This window comes from Triticum aestivum, chromosome 2A, assembly GCF_018294505.1.
Source record: "Triticum aestivum cultivar Chinese Spring chromosome 2A, IWGSC CS RefSeq v2.1, whole genome shotgun sequence".
NCBI lineage: Eukaryota > Viridiplantae > Streptophyta > Magnoliopsida > Poales > Poaceae > Triticum > Triticum aestivum.
The window spans coordinates 207,803,597-207,821,489 of NC_057797.1; the positions used below are offsets into that span (position 1 = coordinate 207,803,597).

Below are 17,893 nucleotides of genomic sequence, written 5' to 3' on the forward strand. Positions count from 1 at the left end.
GCAGGCTGCCAAACAGACTCTCAGCTCAGCATGTTTCGACGCATAGATCACTGGCAAATAAGGGCAACTGCATGGACTCAGCATGTCTACATTCAACATGGATGAGAGAAGAACAACTAGGCTAGGTCCATACATGCTACCAAACACACCCGGAATGTTTGAGACCTTTGTATGCCAGAACTTAGCATCTCCCTGGCTTCATTTCTGTGCGTTCGGTCATCGAGTTAGTTGCTTAATAAACTTTATTTTGTTGTTTGGGTGTTTCAAAGTGCCTTTTTTATCCAAGAACCGAGCCCAGATGGTATTCCAAACCACTCTTCTTTGTCTTTCGCTTATCTAAGATACAATCTATAAAAGAAATTATCTATGATATGCATCGGTAATTGTGAGCCCATTCAGAGAGATATTTGCAAAGATCACCTCAGACCAGTTGTACACGTAGGTGCCCTGCTAGCATGGCAGAGAAGGTGAGTTTGAGTCTTCCCCGAAGAAGAATGCAGGCTGTGCTGGTGGCTGAAGCTCCATGTCCTCCCTGTTCAACATGAAAATGATGGATGGGATGTCAGGCCTGTCGTCAGGGTCTGCTTGGACACACAGCAACCCAATGTGGATACATCTTAGCACATGGATTCGGGGGTGTCCTTCAAGTGATTCATCAATCATCTGTGATATCATCCCTTTGCTCCAACAAGTCCATACCTGTTCCCATCAGTTTGTTACTACTTGAAACTTGTCGGAAAAAATTATGTTTCATCCATGATAATAAGGTTTCCAGCTTGCTGCGATATACAGATCCGCTTACATCACTTAGGAGATTCGCCGTGTCCGTCTCGCAATCATCGGAGCCGCAGTTCCTCCTCTTGGTTACAATTTCAAGCACCAAGACACCAAAGCTGAAAATATCGATCTTTGGCGACATGTTTCCATGTATTGCATACTCTAGCGCCATATACCCGTTGCAGATGATTATCAGTTAGGCATAGAAGCAAACATCTTGACATCTGCAATATACTAAAGAACTTTTGTATGAAGTTGCTTACCACGTTCCAACAACTCTAGTTGTCATGGTTTGAGTATGGCCTCCTACTTGCAGCCTAGCTAACCCGAAGTCCGCAATCTTCGGATTCATGGCATCATCAATCAGAATGTTGTTAGCTTTCAGGTCTCGGTGGATGATCCTTACGCTCGAGTCCTCGTGAAGATACATTATGCCCTTGGAAATTTCGAGAATGATGTTGTACTCTTCATCCCAGTTTAGTGTATTTCTTCGACTAGCATCTACTGTAACGTATTGTCCAAGTTTTATCAGAAGCTGCATTGACGAAAGATAACAGAGAGTATATGTTAGAGATATATTTGGGATACTTGTATTTGGTAGTCTAGGATTTGTAATCCGCCTCCTACCTTATCTCTAGGAGAGGCGTCTTGCCCTCCAAGTCTTGTACTCAATATATACTCGCCCTCGAGGCTCAATAATACATCCATCATATTCCACCAATCCTCTCTCTCCCTTCTAATAGTAGAGAGCCATTCTACATAGTAACTTTGCTAATGGAAACTTCAGTAATTCCTTACACTAACAGAATGTACTTTGCACTATCTAACTGTATATGCTATGGACCTGTAGCAACTTCCTTTCCAGAAATGCTACAGTGAGTATGAATGACTAGTAAAGAAGGTATTTCCAAACAACAATACTCACTTCATGATTCCTCTGTTCTCGGCATATTTTGGTGGACAATTTTTTATCACAACCAACGGCTAATTTTTCATGAGACCTGATTTTTTTCAAAAAGGGGGGACTCCCCGGCCTCTGCATCAGAACGATGCATACAGCCATAAAGGAACATTAAAAGAGATTTTAGTATATGGAGATGTGAGTGGAAAGGATGCAGGGAAATACCAAAAAGGAACGCAGAAGAAGATTAAAACAGTTTTCAGTACATGGAGATGTGAGTGGAGAGGACGCAAGGAAATACCAAAAAGGAAGTTGTCGAGGCTCCCGTTCCTGATTTATTCATAAACAAGTAGCATCTCCTTCTGATGGAGGCAAAACCCCAGCAACCTAACAAGGTTCTTGTGCTGGAGTTTTGCCAACACCAGCACTTCATTGCGTATCTAATCCAGTCCATGTCCAGCACCAGCACCATCTATAAGTTTCTTCACTGCTATTTCTTGTCCATCCGGGAGGTTTCCCTCAAGAAGCAGGTTCTTTTTTCAGTAGAAGAACAGAGTGCGGCAAATAGTTTTACCCTGCATTCTCCAAATCTTTTCTATTTACCTTGTATACAGTTCCGCCTCGTGGTGGTGCTCGTAGTGAGACGGCGTGGGCGGTGGCGCAACCGCGGTGGCGCATTGGGTGGTTGTTTGGATGGTTGGCTTCGGATGGGCGGTGGTGTTTGGTGAGCGGGAGAAATCCTTGCCGGTTCGTCCGGCGCCGATGCGGTGACACCGGCGGGTGCCACCATTCCTTCTTGAAGGGCGTTGGTGGTAGCCATCCCCTACTTTCCTCTGCATACCGGGGGAAACCCTAGGACTTGCCCGAGCAGCAGCGTCGTCGGCGTCGCATACCTTCTTGGAGGTGTTGCTTGGTATGCGGCACTCGGAGCCTCGAGCTATGGTAGGGTGTTTCCGGAGGGCGCGGTGGTGGCGGGCCTTCCACGCTTTGTCGAGCTGCCGTTTTTGGCATTATGTTTCTTCTTCTTCTTTGTCTTTGGGCTTGTCGTGTTTCGCCCCAGCGTCGAGTTGTGTACTATGTTGGCTGGTTGCTTTGGAATACAAAGCGGGGGGGAACTCTCTTTCGGTAAACCGCCTTCTCCAAGCTTATGCTTCTCTGAGAAGTTTTCGGTTGCCTCTTGCAGCGTCAGAGAATCATAGATAGTGCACTTCCCTCTCACCGTTTTGTTAAATGCTGTTGCACAATGCACACATGTTAGATTGGGAAGCGTTCCTACTCCTCGATGAGGAGCTGCATTTGGTTTATATTGATATGAGGCAAACAGCCATGCCTTGGCTTACAAGTTGGAGGAGACCGATCGCATGTGATCAGGACCGATCGCATGTGATCAGGTCGTTACAAGGAGATCTCCTGGATAGCTACGAGAGAGAGAGAGAGAGAGAGAGAAGATATGTTGGTTGAGATTACAAAGTAGAGATAAACATAAATTCTAACACCCTCCCTTAATCTCAACTATCCTAGGTTCAGATTCCTCTTGAATTCTTCAAATGGTTTTGCTGGCAGTGCCTTGGTAAATCCATCAGCTACTTGATCTTTGGAAGGGATGAACCTTATCTCAAGTTTCTTGTCTGCAACTCTTTCATGTACAAAGTGAAAGTCAATTTCAATATGTTTTGTTCTGGCATGAAATACATGATTTGCAGATAAGTATGTTGCACCCAAGTTGTCACACCAAAGACATGAGATACGATTTAACTTAACTCCTAGTTCCTCAAGTAGTGACTCTAACCAAATAGTTTCTGTAGTGGCATTTGCCAAGGATTTATACTCAGCCTCTGTACTTGACCTTGATACTGTTGTCTGCTTTCTTGCACACCAAGAAATGAGATTGGATCCAAAAAGACTGCAAAGCCTCCAGTTGATTTTCTGTCATCACTACAACCTGCCCAATCAGCATCAGAAAATGCACTGAAAAGTGTAGAATTAGAACGTTTGAAATTAAGGCCCAAGCTCACGGTGTGTTTTACATATCTCACAATCCTCTTGACAGCTGACCAGTGTGCAGTGGTAGGAGTATGCAAATACTGACAATTAACAGCAAATGAGATATCTGGACATGTAAGTGTCAAGTACTGTAATGCTCCAACAATGCTTCTGTACCTCATACTTTCTACCTCTTGAAGAGGCTCCCCTTCATAAGCTGAGAGTCTTTCTGAAGCTCATTGGCATATTTCTCTTGATTTAATACTATACCATCCTGAGTTTTCTTAACCTCAATACCTAGAAAGAAGTGTAGATCTCCTAGATCCTTCAAGGCAAACTCTGAGCTCAAGTCATGTAGAAGAGCATTAGTAGCATCTTGTGATGAACTTGCAACAATAATATCATCAACATAGATAAGCACAAAAATGACTACTCTTGCCTTGTTGTAAATGAACAATGATGTATTAGCCCTTGATGCAAAGAAGCCAAGACATCTTAACTGAGTGCTCAACCTAGAGTACCATGCTCTAGGTGCCTATTTTAACCCATAAAGTGACTTGTCAAGCTTGCATATATAATGTGGTGTTTTCTAACTCACATACCCAGGTGGTTGTCTCATGTAAACTTCCTCTTCCAAAACACCATGCAAAAACGCGTTCTATACATCCAGCTGACTCAAACTCCACCCCCTGGGCACATCAATAGCTAGAACAAGTCTTATTGTGGCAGCTTTCACAACAGGACTAAAGGTATCTTCACAATCTATACCATAGCGTTGTTTAAAACCCTTTGCAACCAATCATGCCTTATACCTGTCAATAGTTCCATCTGCCTTCTTTTTAACCCTGTACACCCATTTGCAATCAATAATATTTTTACCTCTCTGATCTGGCACGAGATGCTAGGTTTTATTTTTCATGAGTGCAGAGTATTCTTCATCCATGGCTTTCTTCCACCTTGGATCATCATCAAGTACCTCATTCAATGTTGTTGGTTCACCTGAGATACACAACATGCCATATGGTATAGTGCAATCAGTACACATTTCTGGATTCTTTATACCTTTCTGTAGACGTGTCATGACTCATGTAGAAGCTGCTGGATGTACACGTTGCATAGGAGAGTCGGCTACAGAAGATCCAGTCGATCCCGCTGGCGTTGGCGCAGAAGATCCGGTGGAGTCTGGTGTGGCCCCGTATCCACCAATCATCCTGGTGTCCATAGGATCTGTAGATGCAGGGGATTCTGCCTCGCCTAGTGCATGCATGCATGGGGACAGCGACGCAGAGCACAAGGGGGATGCGGCTCCGCCTGCCGATGATGTGGAGGTGCGGGGCTGGCTGGACGAGGCGCAGGACCGCGGCGTGAAGCACAAGGAGGATGTGGCCTAGCCTGCTGGTGACGTGGAGGTGCAGGGCTGGCTGGTCGAGGGAGCGCGCCCGCGCCTGCTGAGTCTGTGATCCGAGGACGATTACGTCCCGCGATCCGGGGCCAACGGCTGCACAGGAGTTGCTGGCGGCGCCGGATCAGCTCCATTTTCAGTGTTGTTTTCGTCTTCTTGCGACACATGAAATATCCCTTCGTTTTGATCATTCTGAACATCATTTTGAGCACCGTTTTTGTTGCCAACCTGCACAGGGACAAGAGCAGAACTGGTGCTTGCAATATTATCAACATTTTGGTCAGTGCAATTGTCTCCCCCTTGCTCAAAATTCCAGAGATGTTCAGGAAGGAGAAGAATTTCTTTTCGAAGGAGGGCACCGGTGTTGGGATGTAGAGATGCAAACGGAAAGATGGACTCATCGAATACACCATCTCTGGATATATAGACTCTTCCTGTAGGGACATCCAAGCACTTGACTCCTTTATGCATGGGACTATATCCTAAGAACACGCATCTCTTTGAACGAAATGCAAGTTTTACGTGTATTGTAGGGCCGAAGGTTCGGCCAACATGCACAACCAAAAATGCGAAGTGATGTGTAATCTGGTGTTATACCAAGGAGTCGTGTGATGGGTGTTTCAAATTTGATGACCTTACTAGGAAGCAAGTTGATAAGGTATGTAGCAGTTAAGAAAGCTTCATCCCAGAACTTAAGTGGCATGGATGCATTAGCTAGTAATGCAAGCCCTATATCAACAATGTGACGGTGCTTTCTTTCAGCAGATCCGTTTTGTTGGTGAGCATGACGGCGATAAACATGATGAGAAATGCCAAGTTTTTGAAAGAATGAGTTGAGTTCCTCATACTCACCTCCCCAGTCTGTTTGTGTAGCAATAATATTGGAGTTTAGTTTGTGTTCAACAAGATTTTGGAAGTTGATGAAAACTCGGAATACATCAGATCATTTCTTTAACAAGTAAATCCAAGTAAATTTACTATAGTCATCAATGAAGCTTACATAATAGGAAAATCTTCCAACGGAAGTAGGGGCTGGCCCCCATACATCTGAAAATATGAGTTGCAATGGTGCAATGGACACACTGGTAGAGATAGGGTAAGGTAATTGATAACTTTTTGCTTGTTGACACGGATCACAAACTGACTCAACACTAGGCTCATAGGAGAGCTTATTCTTGCTAAGGACATGTCTAACAATTACTGAGGACGGATGACCCAAGCGACTATGCCACTTTGCTAAAGATGGCTTGGTGACGAGATACACTTGTTTATTTGATGCTGATGCTGCTGATGATATGAGTGGGTAGAGACCTCCCACACACCGTCCTCTAAGAATGATTCTCCGTGTGACCAGATCCTTAACCAAGAAAAAATAGGGATGAAACTCTATGAGAACATGATTATCATGAGTGAATCGATGAATAGAAAGAAGACTTTTTGCTGCTTCAGAAACATGTAGAATATTTTTCAGATGCAATTTTTTGATGGGGTTTTTAACAATTGAACTGCCAATATGTGTTATTGTCATACCAGAACCGCTTGTCGTGTGGATTTGATCGCCTCCGTTGTACTTCTCCCACATCGTCAGCTGATCAAGTTCTCCTGTTATGTGATTGGTGGCTCCCGTGTTGGCATACCAGTTGGTATCCACACCATAGGTGGCTGCATGTGTCGCCTTCTCTTCTGGTTCTCCATCTTCATAGCACCACCAGCAGAGCCGCGCCCCCTGGATGATATTTGAGGCATATTTGGCACTCAGGATTGCCGCGCTGCTGCTGATCATGCGCCTATTGCGGTTGATTTTGTCGCTGGCGCCCTCTGTAGTCGTTTCTGCCGCGAGCAGGAGAGGGTTGCCAATCTCCACGGCCGCGCCCCCTTGTGTCACGCCCACGGTAGGGTTTCCCGCGACCTTGGCCACGACCTCTGTAGGCTGCGTTTGCCAACGTGTGGAAGCCACCAGAAGAAGCATCGTCCAACATCTCCATTCTCTGGTCGAAAGTAGAGATTTGGGCAAAGAGATCGTCGGCGGTGATCGTGTTCTTGATGGCACTGATCGCCGCGACCACAGGATCGTAGTCACGGTCCAGCCCCGCCAAGATGTAGCCCACCATCTCCGGGTCAGAAACCGGACGGCCAGCGGCTGCTAGCTCGTCGCCGAGACTCTTCATCTTGGCCATAAAGGCAGAGCTTGACATGGTGCCCTTCTTGGTGTTGGTGATCGCAATCCTCAGATTTGTAATCCGAGACTGCGATTGGGAGGCAAAGATGGTTGTCACCGTTGTCCACAACTGGAAGGTGGAATCCTTCCCGATGACCCGCGCAACTATTTCTAGAGTCATGGAGTTCAGTAGATATTAGAGCACTTGTTGATCATTGATGATCCAGGCCGCATCCAGTGGGTTCGGCACCATGGCCGTGGTCTTGTCCGCCTGCATGGCCTCCATCGTCTTGGGCGGAGCTTCGTCGTTGTTGTCCAACAAACCAGTCACCTGCGTGCCTCGCGGGGCTGGTAGGACTTGTGCCTTCCAGAGGATGAAGTTTCCTCTTGCAAGCTTCTCAGTCGGCGGTGACCCGAGGTTGAGGGCGACGGACGACGAGGAAGACATGACGACGGCGACGGCAGTTGTGGTTTGTGGTTTTGTTGTGTCTAGATGTGTAGGGAAGAGGTGGCTCTGATACCATGTTAGATTGGGAAGGATTCCTATTCGTCGATGAGGAGCCGCATTTGGTTTATATTGATATGAGGCAAACAGCCATGCCTTGGTTTACAAGTTCGAGGAGACCGATCGCATGTGATCAGGTCGTTACAAGGAGATCTCCTGGATAGCTACAGGAAAGAGAGAAAATATGTTGGTTGAGATTACAAAGTAGAGATAAACATAAGTTCTAACAACACACATAAAAGACATGAATAAATACCCTTGTAGTAAGATCCAGTGCTTTGAGCAATTGACTAGTTACTCACAGTCGTCATGCTTCTTAGCCTTTCTTCTCTTGTATCGAATGAAAGCAGGGACTGCAAGAATCAACATCAGGACAGCGAAACAAGCTACGCCTGTAGAGATCCCTGCCACTCTCCCTTTCTTCCCTGCAATGAAATCAACATCGGATACATCAAACGGAGATCTCAAGATGACTTGAAATTTGCGCGGGATAGGGAAACCGTGAACCAGAGCCGACCTGTTGGCGTCTCTGCTGTAGCAATAGAAGGCACGGCTGCGGGTGCTGGCGCCGGCGGCGCCGAGAGCTTCACCATGGCGCCGCCCATGTAGAACGGGTTCACGCTGTACCTCAGGTTCCACCAGACCCCAAGAGCTTGGCCGCCGGACTTCCCGTTCTGGAACAAGAACCACGACGCGGCTCCGATGAAGCCAGCGAGGCAGCCCCGGCACTGCGCGGCCGTCATCTCCGGCACGCACAGCGCCAGCCCATAAATCTTCGGGTAGTAGGTCGCGTCAAAGCTCCCCTCGCCCGTGGCGAAGTACTTCTTGGCGGGGTCGCCGCGCGCGGCCACAGCCTGGTCAACCGTCGCGTTGAGGAGCGCGAGAGCGGCGGCGTTGAACCAGGCCGCCGGGGCTGCAAGGTTCTCCACGTCCGAGGAGTAGGTACCGGCGGATGATTCCACGCCTACGAAGTCCAGGAAGCGCTGGTCGGAGAAGCAGAGGACGCAGTCGTCCAGGTAGATGGCGACGTCCTTGTTGTTGGGGCGTCCTGGTAGATGGCGACGTCCTGGTAGATGGCGACGTCCTGGAAGCTGATACGTCTCCAACGTATCTATAATTTTTGATTGCTCCATGCTATATTATCTACTATTTTGAATGTTTATGGGCTTTATTATACATTTTATATCATTTTTGGGACTAACCTATTAACCCAGAGCCCAGTGTCAGTTTCTGTTTTTACCCTGTTTTAGGGTTTCGAAGAAAAGGAAAATCAAACGGAGTCCAATTGACCTGAAACTTCACGAAACTCATTTTTGGAAGGAAAGAAGCCCAGAAGACTTGGAGTGCATGTCGGGGGATCTGTGAGGAGGCCACGAGGCAGGGGGCGCGCCCTCCACCCTCGTGGGCCCCTCGTGGCCCCCCTGACGTACTTCTTCCGCCTATATATCTCCATATACCCTAAAACATCAGGGAGCACAATAGATCGGGAGTTCCGCTGCCAGAAGCCTCCGTAGCCACCGAAAGCCAATCTAGACCCGTTCCGGTACCCTGCCGGAGGGGGAATCCTTCTCCGGTGGCCATCTTCATCATCTCGGTGCTCTCCATGACGAGGAGGGAGTAGTTCTCCCTCGGGGCAGAGGGTATGTACCAGTAGCTATGTGTTTGATCTCTCTCTCTCTCTCTCTCTCTCTCTCTCGTGTTCTTGAGGTGATACGATCTTGATGTATCGCGAGCTTTGCTATTATAGTTGGATCTTATGTTTCTCCTCCCCCTCTACTCTCTTGTAATGGATTGAGTTTTCCCTTTGAAGTTATCTTATCGGATTGAGTCTTTATAGATTTGAGAAAACTTGATGTATGTCTTGCCGTGCGTATCTGTGGTGACAATGGGATACCACGTGATTCACTTGATGTATGTTTTGGTGATCAACTTGCGGGTTCCGCCCATGAACCTATGCGTAGGGGTTGGCACACGTTTTCGTCCTGATTCTCCGGTAGAAACTTTGGGGCACTCTTTGCGGTTCTATGTGTAGGTTGAATAGATGAATCTGAGATTGTGTGATGCATATCGTATAATCATACCACGGATACTTGAGGTGACATTAGGGTTTTGGTTGATTTGTGTCTTAAGGTGTTATTCTAGTACGAACTCTAGGACTGTTTGTGACACTTATAGGAATAGCCCAACGGATTGATTGGAAAGAATAACTTTGAGGTGGTTTCGTACCCTACCATAATCTCTTCGTTCGTTCTCCGCTATTAGTGACTTTTGAGTGACTCTTTGTTGCATGTTGAGGGATAGTTATGTGATCCAATTATGTTAGTATTGTTGAGGGAACTTGCACTAGCGAAAGTATGAACCCTAGGCCTTGTTTCAACGCATTGCGATACCGTTTACGCTCACTTTTATCATTAGTTACCTTGCTGTTTTTATAATTTCAGATTACAAATACCTTTATCTACTATTCATACACCACTTGTATCACCATCTCTTCGCCGAACTAGTGCACCTATACAATTTACCATTGTATTGGGTGTGTTGGGGACATAAGAGACTCTTTGTTATTTGGTTGCAGGGTTGCTTGAGAGAGACCATCTTCATCCTACGCCTCCCACAGATTGATAAACCTTAGGTCATCCACTTGAGGGAAATTTGCTACTATCCTACAAACCTCTGCACTTGGAGGCCCAACAACGTCTACAAGAAGAAGGTTGTGTAGTAGACATCAAGCTCTTTTCTGGCGCCGTTGCCGGGGAGGTTAGCGCTTGAAGGTATATATTTAGATCTTGCAATCGAGTCTTTTAGTTTCTTGTTTTATCACTAGTTTAGTTTATAAAAGAAAACTATAAAAAATAGAATTGAGTTTGTCTCATACGCTTCACCTTTTTAATATCTTTCGTAAGTATGATGGAAAGGATAATTGTGCGCAAGTGCTAGAAAAAGAAATCTATAAAATGTTTGGCACTAAATATTTGAATGATGAGCATGATTGCAATGTTGTTAGTACGAATTATTTGAATATCCATGATGCTAATGATGATTGCACTAGTTATGATGAAAATGTCTCCTATAAACATGTCAATTTTTGTGGAGTGCATTGGGTTTGTAAGTACACACCAAATAGCGAAGATAGATATTGCAAGAGGCATAAGTACTTAGAAACTAAATTGTTGCAAGAAGAGCTAGATGAATGTGCTGAAAGATTCAATATTTCTCGTGCCCCTTGTGAACTTTGCAATGAACATGGTCATTTAAATCTCCAATGCAAATTCTTTCATGACCGAATCGTATCCAAAAATTGTGATAATTTGATTACCCTTGAGCAACATAAAGAGCTTAGTCTTCTTTTGGGTTATGAAGAAATGAAATGTATAACTGAGGGTATTCCAAAGTTTAATCTTGATAGAGTTCTTGATTTTGATCTAGAAGAAATTTATATGTATTGTGCGGTGAATTGTATTGAAAATCCTTATATTGCCAATTACATAAATAAAAGAAAACAAATAGAGGATGAAGAGAATACTAACGAAAGGGAAGAGACTTCCCAATATCCTCCTATTATTTCTTATGATGAATCAGGTAACGAGGAGGAGCCTCCTATTCAACCAATCTCATTAATAAGGAGCTCCAAAAAGAGGATTGAACCCACACATGATGTGGTGAAGAAGAAGAAGAAGAAAAGAAAAAGGAAGAGAGGTAAAAAGATATCTCTCCCAAATAATGCTGCTCCTATTACTATTGTGCCTCATGAAAATATAATTGTGGAAGATAATGATACTTCTTATGATCTTGAAAATCTTTTTGGCACTTACTTGGAAGAATATGATCATTGCTATACTATTGGTGTTATCTATACTATTAATGATGAGAGTGATTATGATTATGATATGAAAAGGCCCAAGCTTGGGGATGCTATGTTTGATGAAGATGATGTTTTTGAGAATATATTTGCTGCAATTAATGTTTGTACCAAGCTTGGGGAAGCTATGATTAATGAAGATGATATTTTTAGTCTCCCAAGTTTTGATATGCAAGTTTATAGTTATGATAGCATGCCTCCTACTTATGATGATTATTGTGATGATACTTATGCTATAAAAAGTAGTGATTATATTTATAAAACTTGTCATGATTATGATTACCCCTTCTCTGAACATTACTCTTTTAATGTGGAAACAATTTATAGTATTCGAGTCTCTTATGATACTCCCACTATTATTCATGAGAAGAGTTTTGCTTGTGTGGAGAGTAGTAAATTTTCTATGCTTGTAAATCATGAAAAGAATGCTTTAGGTGCTGGTTATATTGTTGAATTCATTCATGATGCTACTGAAAATTATTATGAGGGAGGAACATATGCTTGTAGGAATTGCAATATTATCAAGTTTCCTCTCTATGTGCTTAAAATTTTAAAGTTATGTTTGTTTTGCCTTCCTATGCAAGTTGATTATTGTTCCCGCAAGTTGTTTGCTCATAAAATCCTTATGCATAGGAAGAGGGTTAGACTTAAATGTGCTAGTCATATTCTTCATTATGCTCTCTTTATGTTACAATTCTTATCTTTTATGTGAGCATCATTGAAATCATCATGCCTAGCTAGGGGCGTTAAACGATATCGCTTGTTGGGAGGCAACCCAACTTTATTTTTATTCCTTGTTTTTGTTCCTGTTTATTAATAAATAATTCATCTAGCCTCTGTCTAGATGTGGTTTTAGTTGTTTAATTAGTGTTTGTGCCAAGTAGAATCTTTGGGAAGACTTGGGGAAAGTCTTGTTGATCATGCTGTAAAAAACAGAAACTTTAGCGCTCACGAGAATTGCTGCCATTTTTATTTGGAGAGTGATATTTAGTTAATTATTTTTGAGATTATTAATAGGTAAATTACTCAGGTCCAGCAATTTATTTGAGAATTTTATGAGTTCCATAAGTATACGTTTGATCCAGATTACTACAGACTGTTCTGTTTTTGACAGATTCTGTTTTTCATGTGTTGTTTACTTATTTTGATGAATCTATGGCTAGTAAAATAGTTTATAAACCATAGAGAAGTTGGAATACAGTAGGTTTAACACCAATATAAATAAATAATGAGTTCATTACAGTACCTTGAAGTGGTGATTTATTTTCTTATACTAACGGAGCTTACGAGTTTTCTGTTAAGTTTTGTGTTGTGAAGTTTTCAAGTTTTGGGTAAGGATTCGATGGACTATGGAATAAGGAGTGGCAAGAGCCTAAGATTGGGGATGCCCAAGGCACCCCAAGGTAATATTCAAGGATAGCCAAGAGCCTAAGCTTGGGGATGCCCCGGAAGGCATCCCCTCTTTCGTCTTCGTTCATCGGGAACTTTACTTGGAGCTATATTTTTATTCACCACATGATATGTGTTTTGCTTGGAGCGTCAATTTATTTTGTTAGGATTTTCTTGCTGTTATTTAGAACAATGTTTTGCATCTTTTATTTCAATAAAAGTGGCATTGATAGCCTTTACTATGCCTATGTTACAAGTATACATGTTGCTGTTTGAAAACAGAAAGTTTACCGCTGTTGCAATAATTCCCTAGAAAAGTCAGAATGTGATAAAATGTTGAAACCTTTTGCACATTAAGATCTGATAAATTTACTACAGTGGGAATTTTATTTCATAATTTTTGTAGCTAGGTAAGTATGGATGTTGCAGCATTCTTTACAGACTATCCTGTTTAGGCAGATTGCTGTTATGTTTGCATTGTTTCCATATGTTTGCTTCTTTAATGATTCTATTTGAGGATAGGACTATTAAATATGCAGAGGCATTTAGTATGCAATGTTTAATAATAATTTTGGTGATTTTCTACAGTAGAGTATGATAAGGTTTTGCAATGGTTTATACTAACTTATCTCACGAGTCCTTGTTGAGTTTTGTGTGGATGAAGCTTTTGAGATTTAAGGAGACCGTGATATGAGAGGAATTAAGGAGACACAAAATCTCAAGCTTGGGGATGCCCAAGGAATCTCGAGATAATATTTCAAGAAGTCTCAAGCATCTAAGCTTGGGGATGCCCCGGTTGGCATCCCATCTTTCTTCTTCAACAACTATCGGTTAGTTTCGGTTGATCCTAAGTTTTTTCTTCTTCACATGATGTTTGCTATTCTTAGATATCATTTTATTTTGTTTTGCTTGCTGTTTGAATAAAGTATCAAGATCTTAAATTGTTAAATGTTAGAGAGTCTTCACATAGTTGCATAATTATTCGACTACTCATTGATCTTCACTTATATCCTTCGGAGTAGTTTGTTGTTGCTCTGGTGCTTCACTTATATCTTTTAGAGCACGGTGGTGGTTTTATTTTGAAGAAATAGATGAACTCTCATGCTTCACTTATATTATTTTGAGAGTATTTAAATAGCATGGTAATTTCCTTAAATAATCCTAATATGCTAGGCATCCAAGAATAGTAAAAACTTTCATATAAAGTATTGAATACTAAGAGAAGTTTGATGCTTGATGATTGTTTTGAGATATGGAGATGGTGATATTAGAGTCATGCTAGTTGAGTAGTTGTGAATTTAAGAAATACTAGTGTTGAAGTTTGTGATTCCCGTAGCATGCACGTATGGTGAACCGTTATGTGATGAAGTCGGAGCATGATTTATTTATTGATTGTCCTCCTTATGAGTGGCGGTCGGGGACGAGCGATGGTCTTTTCCTACCAATCTATCCCCCCTAGGAGCATGTGGGTAGTACTTTGTTTCGATAACTAATAGATTTTTGCAATAAGTATGTGAGTTCTTTATGACTAATGTTGAGTCCATGGATTATACGCACTCTCACCCTTCCACCATTGCTAGCCTCTCTAGTACCGCGCAACTTTCGCCGGTACCATAAACCCACCATATACCTTCCTCAAAACAGCCACCATACCTACCTATTATGGCATTTCTATAGCCATTTCGAGATATATTGCCATGCAACTTTCCACCGTTCCGTTTATTATAACACAGTCCATCATTGTCATATTGCTTAGCATGATCATGTAGTTGACATTGTATTCGTGGCAAAGCCACCATTCATAATTCTTTCATACATGTCACTCATGAGTAATTGCACATCCTGGTACACCGCCGGAGGCATTCATATAGAGTCATATCTTGTTCTAAGTATCGAGTTGTAATTCTTGAGTTGTAAGTAAATAAAAATGTGATGATCATCATTATTAGAGCATTGTCCCAGTGAGGAAAGGATGATGGAGACTATGATTCTCCCACAAGTCGGGATGAGACTCCGGATGAAAATAAAAAAATAAAAGAAGCCAAAGAAGCCCAAATAAAAAAAAAGAGAAAAGAGGTCATAAAAAAGAGAAGGCCCAAATAAAAAAATAAAAAATGAGAGAAAAAGAGAGAAGGGGCAATGCTACTATCCTTTTTACCACACTTGTGCTTCAAAGTAGCACCATGATCTTCATGATAGAGAGTCTCCTATGTTGTCACTTTCATATACTAGTGGAAATATTTCATTATAGAACTTGGCTTGTATATTCCAATGATGGGCTTCCTCAAAATGCCCTAGGTCTTCATGAGCAAGCAAGTTGGATGCACACCCACTAGTTTCTTTTGTTGAGCTTTCATACATTTATAGCTCTAGTGCATCCGTTGCATGGCAATCCCTACTAACTCACATTGATATCCGTTGATGGGCATCTCCATAGCCCGTTGATACGCCTAGTTGATGTGAGACTATCTTCTCCTTTTTGTCTTCTCCACAACCACCACTCTATTCCACCTATAGTGCTATATCCATGGCTCATGCTCATGTATTGCGTGAAGATTGAAAAAGTTTGAGAACATCAAAAGTATGAAACAATTGCTTGGCTTGTCATCGGGGTTGTGCATGATTTAAATATTTGTGTGGTGAAGATGGAGCATAGCCAGACTATATGATTTTGTAGGGATAACTTTCTTTGGCCATGTTATTTTGAGAAGACATAATTGCTTAGTTAGTATGCTTGAAGTATTATTATTTTATGTCAATATGAACTTTTGTCTTGAATCTTATGGATCTGAATATTCATGCCACAATTAAGAAGAATTACATTGAAATTATACCAAGTAGCACTCTGCATCAAAAATTCTGTTTTTATCATTTACCTACTCGAGGACGAGCAGGAATTAAGCTTGGGGATGCTGATACGTCTCCAACGTATCTATAATTTTTGATTGCTCCATGCTATATTATCTACTGTTTTGAATGTTTATGGGCTTTATTATACACTTTTATATCAATTTTGGGACTAATCTATTAACCCAGAGCCCAGTGCCAGTTTCTATTTTTACCCTGTTTTAGGGTTTCGAAGAAAAGGAAAATCAAACGGAGTCCAATTGACCTAAAACTTCACGGAACTCATTTTTGGAAGGAAAGAAGCCCAGAAGACTTGGAGTGCACGTCGAGGGATCTGCGAGGAGGCCACGAGGCAGGGGGCGCGCCCTCCACCCTTGTGGGCCCCTCATGGCCCCCCTGACGTACTTCTTCCGCCTATATATCTCCATATACCCTAAAAACACCAGGGAGCACAATAGATCGGGAGTTCCGCTGCCAGAAGCCTCCGTAGCCACCGAAAGCCAATCTAGACCCGTTCCGGCACCCTGCCGGAGGGGGAATCCTTATCCGGTGGCCATCTTCATCATCCCGATGCTCTCCATGATGAGGAGGGAGTAGTTCTCCCTCGGGGCAGAGGGTATGTACCAGTAGCTATGTGTTTGATCTCTCTCTCTCTCTCTCTCTCTCTCTCTCTCGTGTTCTTGAGGTGATACGATCTTGATGTATCGCGAGCTTTGCTATTATAGTTGGATCTTATGTTTCTCCTCCCCCTCTACTCTCTTGTAATGGATTGAGTTTTCCCTTTGAAGTTATCTTATCGGATTGAGTCTTTATAGATTTGAGAACACTTGATGTATGTCTTGCCGTGCGTATCTGTGGTGACAATGGGATACCACGTGATTCACTTGATGTATGTTTTGGTGATCAACTTGCGGGTTCCGTCCATGAACCTATGCGTAGGGGTTGGCACACATTTTCGTCGTGATTCTCCGGTAGAAACTTTGGGGCACTCTTTGAGGTTCTATGTGTAGGTTGAATAGATGAATCTGAGATTGTGTGATGCATATCGTATAATCATACCCACGGATACTTGAGGTGACATTAGGGTTTTGGTTGATTTGTGTCTTAAGGTGTTATTCTAGTACGAACTCTAGGGCTGTTTGTGACACTTATAGGAATAGCCCAACGGATTGATTGGAAAGAATAACTTTAAGGTGGTTTAGCACCCTACCATAATCTCTTCGTCCGTTCTCCGCTATTAGTGACTTTGGAGTTACTCTTTGTTGCATGTTGAGGGATAGTTATGTGATCCAATTATGTTAGTATTGTTGAGGGAACTTGCACTAGCGAAAGTATGAACCCTAGGCCCTGTTTCAACGCATTGCAATACCGTTTACGCTCACTTTTATCATTAGTTACCTTGCTGTTTTTATAATTTCAGATTACAAATACCTTTATCTACTATCCATACACCACTTGTATCACCATCTCTTCGCCAAACTAGTGCACCTATACAATTTACCATTGTATTGGGTGTGTTGGGGACACAAGAGACTCTTTTTATTTGGTTGCAGGGTTGCTTGAGAGAGACCATCTTCATCCTACGCCTCCTACGGATTGATAAACCTTAGGTCATCCACTTGAGGGAAATTTGCTACTGTCCTATAAACCTCTGCACTTGGAGGCCCAACAATGTCTACAAGAAGAAGGTTGTGTAGTAGACATCAGAAGCCCGCCGCGACGAGTTGGTGTCGCCACGGCAGAGCGTTAGCGCGGAGATGAGGTCCAGCACCACGCCCACGGTGGCCGTGGCGAAGCCGGCCGGCGAGGCCGAGACGTTGGCCGGTAGCACCGCGGCGAGCAGGTCCAGGTTGGTCTGGTAGGTGATGTTGGCCGCGTAGGCACCGCTGGCGCATGTCGTGGACTGCCATTGCATCGCCTGGGGCGCGGCCTGCGGCAGTAGCACGGCCACGAGAAGGAGGTAGCCGCCGAGCATGGTTGTCTCTGGAAGTGGCAGAAAGCACGAGTTGGCTGCACAGTCAACAACAGCTCCGGCCTCCGAGATTGCCAATGCCATACACACAGACACGGAA

At 43.2% G+C, this 17,893-nt stretch overlaps 1 pseudogene; it reads right to left on the minus strand.

Annotated features, from left to right (window-relative positions):
• Positions 1-450: 450 nt before the first annotated feature.
• On the minus strand, positions 451-17,877 carry LOC123191632 (cysteine-rich receptor-like protein kinase 10; annotated as a pseudogene).
• Between the last annotated feature and the right edge of the window lie 16 nt (positions 17,878-17,893).